At 46.2% G+C, this 6,504-nt stretch overlaps 1 protein-coding gene across 1 annotated transcript in view; it reads left to right on the top strand.

The window, feature by feature from the left end:
- Positions 1-5,619: 5,619 nt before the first annotated feature.
- The window catches only part of GPR107 (G protein-coupled receptor 107), a 38,667-nt gene continuing 37,782 nt past the window's right edge, over positions 5,620-6,504 (top strand). Inside the window, exon 1 of the mRNA XM_068211283.1 lies at positions 5,620-5,750. The gene's annotated coding sequence lies outside the window, so the exon portion shown is untranslated. The remainder of the gene's footprint in view (positions 5,751-6,504) is intronic.

Below are 6,504 nucleotides of genomic sequence, written 5' to 3'. Positions count from 1 at the left end.
GGAGCGGAGAGCAGCAGTCAGTGGGGAACAACAGCCATGCGGGGATCGCTGGGGAGTGGGGATCAATGGGGAGTGGCAGTGGCTGGGGAACGGGATCAGTGGAGTAGCAGGGGTCAATGAGGAATGCGGATCACTGGGGAATGGGTATCAATGGAGAAACTCGGGTCACTGGGGAATGGGCATCAGTGGAGGAGCAGGGGTCAGTTGAAAGAAGGGGGTCGCTAAGGAATGAGTGTCACACGCAGGGAGGAGGCTCTCCCCATCCTGCTCACAGAATCACCAGCACTGGTACAGGTTGCCCAGAGAAGTGGTGGATGCTCCATCCCTGGAAACATTCGAGGCCAGGCTGGACAGGGCTCTGAGCAGTTTGGTATGGTTGAAGAGGTCCCTTCTTACTGCAGGGGGTTGGACTGGATGGCCTTTAGAGGTTCCTTCCAGCCCTAACTATGGTATGATTTGATGCTTTCTAAAACTTACACAAGTTTTACAAGTCCCTTCACTGGATACACTCCAAGACCTCAATAGCCTCTTTCAAGTGAGGGACCCAAAACTGAATGCAGTATTTGAGGTGCTTCACCTGTGCTGAGTACAGAGGTGGTGATCCCAGCCCCACCTGCCCTCAGGTGCCCTTCTCTGCCTCTTATAACCCTTCCCCCGAGCCAGGTGAGGCTGGTTTTGAAGCAAATGTTCCTGTTTGGGTCATTCGTAAAGGAGGAGAGGGCCCTAGAAAGGAAGAAAACCCGGAGCCTTAGAACCCAGAACCCTTGAAACTGTGTCATGTGCGGTTCAGGTTGGACATCAGGAGGAATTTCTTCATAGAAAGGGTGATTAAATACTGTCATGGGCTGCCCAGGGAGGTGGTGGAGTCACCATCCCTGGAGGTGTTCAAGAAAAAATGGGTGTGGCACTCAATGCCGTGGTCTGGCTGGCAGGGTGGGGACTGGTCACAGGTTTCACTCAATGACCTCACAGGTCTTTTCCAGCTGAATTAATTCTGTGAACTCACTGCAAGGGCTGACTTCTAACTCAGCTAAGCAGTATATACATCCCTTACCCCCAAAATAACCCAAATCCAAGAATATTAAATCCACCATCTGTCACCAAAATGCTCAGCAAGCAAGCAGGAAAATAACCAAATTATCTGCCTTTGCATAAATGTGGGTTATTGTAGCAATTACACAGGCCTTGCAGAAAATGGCTCATTTCCTTGCCAGAAAAATATTTATTTTGTGATCCTCTGTCATTTATTTGAGCTGTGTCACTTAATCCCATTTTGCATTTCTGCTGTTCAGCTACAACAAATGTAAAAAGAGCTCTAGACCAATATATTTATTACTGTATCTATTCCTGAGAGATTTTTGTTGGGGGGAATAAAAAAGAGAAGCATATTAATTCACCTGAGATAAAAAGCTTCTGCTCATTAAGGGCGGGGATACTTTTGATGTGAGAAGATAGAAATTGACCAGCTGCTACAACAAGCATTATCTCCCCTAGATTATTGCACTTCTTGCACTGATGCTTGGCTGTTACCCTACATGAGGAAGAAAAACACATTAAGCAATTCCAACATTTTGAACAACAATGAAGACAAATGTTAATAACAGAATTGCATTTATTTTTATCCGAGTTCCATTGATTTGAACATGAGAGTGCTGCTCCTCACACAGCTGTCTTTGAAGAGACACGACAGGCAGTGCTTTTGTTCATCATTAAAATTATTACTTTAAAGGGCTGGCTTCATAACAACTAAGAGACACCCTGTTCAGCTCATTTTAGAATAGTTCTTCCTTCTACTGCCAACATATTTGAATATCCAAGCCTGCCCTGCTGCCTGAAGCACAACCACAGTCTTCCAAGGGCCTGTACTTCCACAGGCTCCCAGACCACCATCGTTAGCCCTACATCCACCCGGGACACATTGCAAAACCAGACAGCACTCGTCCATCACCGCTTTTTGAGAGCTTAACTTATAAATACTTGCAGAAAAAGAATGTACACAAATAGAAAGCAGCACTGGTATCATCTGAGCTAAGTTTGTGTGGAATTTCCTTTTGCACAAAGAGCTGGGAGGGGAACAGGGCAAACCTGTTACACCAGCATGGGCAGGGAAACCTGTCCACACCGAGAGATAGAAATGCTCCACCAGTTCCAGGGAGATAAAGGCCAGAAATACAAGTTTTGTATTTTGATGGTACATTAGAATAAACCATGCCAAAACCTATTACATGTTATCAAAATTTCTGTGGACAGAGGCTCAAGACAAAAACAAAAAAAAAAGTTAGTTCTAGATGTTTCAAGAACAGGATTTTCCCCTATTTTTGACTGATTTTATTGTGTAGCCTGAGAGTCTCCGAGGCAGGGACTACCACTTACATTATTACTTTCAGTTGTGTAGTAGTACCCAAAACAACAGGGTCTGTAGCTTGGCTGGTCCCTAATTAATAATGTAATTAGCAATGACAGGAGCATTAAGAGCCCTTTATGCCAAAGTTGATGCTGGAAAGCCCAGTGGATTCCAGTCTCAAAAAATAACTCAAAAATACACTTAGATTATCTAGCACTTCTGTACTGAGTTTGCACAATCCATATCTGAGCAACAGAAGCTGGGTAGGAATTTTCCCTCAGCCCGGCTGAGAAAAGACCACGCAGATCTGCTTTCCAGATATGGGCCTATTCCTGTAAATTCTCTGTTTATCTCCCCTGTTGTTATGATTCAGAACACTCCAGATTCAGCTCCAAAATCATATTAGAAGCAATTCCATTTTTAGAAAGCCAGGACTTTGTTTAGGAAACCCCAATCCCCCTTGAAAACAGCCAGATTCACTGATAAATGATTGAGAAACCACGCAAAGTAGATACAATAAATCCCTAAACTACAGTTAAATCTAAACCTTTTTACTCTGTGTTTGTTTACTTATGCAAAGCAAAAATAATCACAACTCTCAGAGCATGGACAAGCACTTCCAGCTTCCAGGATACAGCAGGAAGAGGACGTACCTTTCCCCCCAGAGCTATCACCCTTACAGCTGCTTCCCTTTGATTTTACAATTCTACCCAAATTAGCCGTGTCCAAGATAAGGAACATGGATGTTGCTTGTAACCTCTCATACGCTGGCACCGAAACAGCACCAGGAAAGGAAGGAGACACACCTTTCCTAGAGGCCATCATCATCATCACAGCTGTTTCCTCTCTGCTGTCACAACACTACTCGGATCACTCAGACACACAACAGGCCACCGCGGTGCTCTTTAATGCCCCATCAGGGCCCAGAGGGGCCTGATCAAAACCCGATAAACACCTGATAAACACCTGATAAACCCTAATGGCCCTGGCCAGCCTCACTTAGGGCCTCTGCCCATGAATCCAGGGGCTGCATTTAAGCTCTGGCCTGAAAGCTCAGTTGCTTTGCCCCGTGTTTTAGGGGGTCCCAGTTCCAGCTCAGGCTGTGCCTGGCTGTAGATCCTGTTGATCTGGAGCCTAGCTCACATCTGATCTCACTTTAGACTTGCCTTGTCCCTGTAGATCTGTCCAGCCATCATCAGACCATGACTGACCTTGGTTACCATCACCCAAACTGCAGATGGACTTCCCGACTCAGCCTTACCCCTGTCTGGTTGCTGTGAGCTCAGCAGATCACCTCGATTTTGGCTGCCTCCAGCTCTGACCCCTGGGCCTGCCCCTCTCTCTTTCCCCAGGGGCTGTGGGACTGGATCCTGAGTGGCTCCTGCCCTGGGTCTGTGTTATCTTGCTCACCTCCCCACTCCACGCCTGCACCCTGGCTCACAAAATATGCTATAAATTTGCCATGAAATGGCAATCTGGTTCATTCTGTGCTGAGCTGTACCTGCAGACGGTTCCTCCACCATGGTTTCCTGACACTGCTGATACCTTCCATCTTCATGATACACTTAAAAAAAATCATTCTGTGATGAGTTCTAATTATGTGTTTAATTACAATTAAGGAGTAAAGAAAAAAGATATCCAGCCTAAGAACAACTGCATGTACTGGGAACAGTAGCCTTACAGCAAAGTGATTTTGTGTGGAAGTTACATGAAACAAATCAATGTTACAATGAAAATTATTGTTACAGCTTATTAATGACAGAAGCCGCTTTGTATCTTGATAGAGATTTAAATTTAAGTACAGACATATTTTAACATACAAATTCTTAGAAAAATGCATAGCCAAATAAAGTAAACATGGTATAAATTCTAGTTTTTGTTCATTTTGTATAGGTAATTGGGGAACTTACAGGTACAACAATATCCTAATAGATGGTGAAGAAATATTGAAAAAAAAATAAAGATCTTCGGAAAATTTCCATTCTGTTGCATAAAAATCCCCAATTGCTAGAAATCTTCCTCAGGCTAAGGATGATTCTTCTGATAGAAGGTTCTGAAGGGAGCTCTCAAAGGAAGCATTTTCAGACTAAAAAAAGGCTCTGCAGGTGAACCAAATCTCAGAATTATAGGGGAATTTCTTAACCACTTTAGCAGTCAGAGTGCTTTTGATACTTGTTATCGGCACGACAGCCTGTGCTGCAGCTGTTTCTCAGGAGTCAAAACTCCCCAGGTTTCCGAGGTGGTCCGTGCACAGGGATTATAATAATTACAACCTTAAAAACAAACAAACAAACAAACAAAAAAAGCCCCTGCAACTTCCCCACCTCCCGCCAAATCCCAAGAAAATATCTAACTGGAGTTTTTTAGAATAAATTATCCCATGTTTGCAACCTGTGTTGTTGCTCCGTGCGGTGCAAGGGCTGATGCTGCCAGGACATCTAGTGGCACACATACGTACTGCCCAGAGAAAGAACATTACCAGAAAAACAGATTTTTATTTTTTTCATGCTTCCAGATATTTCCTGGTACCAGTCCAGGTTTCTTTGGCTGTTGGTGAGATTTCTCTGTTTGTTTTTGTTTGTTTGTTTGTTTTTTTACCTAGAAATATACAAGGGGGAAATGAAATTGTGAGAAAAAATGTACAGGAACATCTGAATCATCTCTCTAAATAAAGATGGGACCTAGTACAAAATCTTGATAAAATAAAGGCCAAGGCCATTGATTTTTCTCTCTCTTTTCACCCTCTTTTTCACCTCACTTGCCTGGTCCAGTCCAGTTACTTATCTGTCTCTAGACAATAGAACTTGTACAGCTGTTACTCCACACACTGAAAGGGAAAATCAGAATGTCTGAGTTTTGGGAGTTGAAAGCTCAACGCTCCTCACTGAAAAATTAGATTTATTGTCATTGATAGCTTCCCATTGCATAGTCTTTCAAAATTTTTTTTTTCTTTAGCAATGTGTCAACCAAAAACCCATTTTAACTGCCCCTATTTATGTTCACTTTGCTTCTTGTGTCACTCTCATTTTGAGCAACAAGTCATGGAAACCAGGCCCAATCTGCTTTTTGTTTTACTTGGAAATGTGACTACAACCACTAGTTTAAATAGGTGCATAATTGTTTAAATAGGCGCAAAACTAATCCTGTAAAGCAGCAGAAATCCCTTTGTTTGTTACATATTTTTCTGGCGATATTCAAAATCAATACTTTAACCCTGGCTTTAAATAGAAAAGCAATTTTCCTGTTGTTTGGACTACCTGACGTTCAGACGTCTGCTGTTGCCATAGCTCCCAGGAAGAAGCTGGAACTTGCTGGTAGATCCAGGGCTGAGCTGGAAACAACCACTTCACCCCTCCCTGTAAACAACCATCCCGCATCTCCCTGCGGACGATGCTGCAGGGCTGAGGTAGGAAGAGCTTTCAGTCTTTTTTGGGTGTTTTCTTTTTGGTCTCACCTCGCAGAGGCTGGTCCGAGGGAGGCTCGGGGGGCTCCTTTTGGCCAGTGTCCCCCTCTGAGCCCCATGGCCATGGGGGGCACCCACCAGCCAGGGGGGACCCCTCTGCCAAGGGGGTCCCAGGGCTGAGGAGGGAGCCACCCCAGGGCCTGGCAGTGCCATGGCCCTCTCTGAGGGGCCCGGTCCAGCCTGGGGGGCGTCGTGGCGAGCAGCCTGTGCGCAGGGGCGGCCCGGCAGAGCCCAGAAGGGCCGCAGGGGGAGAGCAAAGGGCGGGCAGCGCCTTCCCCATGGGGAAAGGCTGGGGGAGCTGGGGATGCTCAGCCTGGAGAAGGTTGTGTGGAGACCTCACAGCACCTGCCAGGATCTGAAGGGCCTACAGAAGCCCGAGAGGGACTGCTCTGCAGGAACTGAAGTGACAGGACAAGGGGGAGCGGGTTCAAAGTGAAAGATGGGAAATTCAGGCTGAACAGTGGGAGGAAGTTCTTCCCTGGGAGGGTGGTGAGGCTGTGGCACAGGTCGCTCAGAGAAGGTGAGGCTGCTCCCCGGGAAGCGTTCACGGCCGGGTTGGACGGGTTTGGGGGCAGCCTGGTGTAGCGGGAGCTGTCCCTGCCCGGGCAGGGGGTGGCACTGGACGCCCCCTGAGCTCCCCCCATCCCCAACCCCTCCCTGACTCCCCGACAGGACCCGGCCCCGCCCACCGCGGTCA

The sequence above is a fragment of the Anomalospiza imberbis genome, chromosome 21 (genome assembly GCF_031753505.1).
Source record: "Anomalospiza imberbis isolate Cuckoo-Finch-1a 21T00152 chromosome 21, ASM3175350v1, whole genome shotgun sequence".
Lineage (NCBI taxonomy): Eukaryota > Metazoa > Chordata > Aves > Passeriformes > Viduidae > Anomalospiza > Anomalospiza imberbis.
This window is presented reverse-complemented; position numbering and strand designations above follow the sequence as displayed.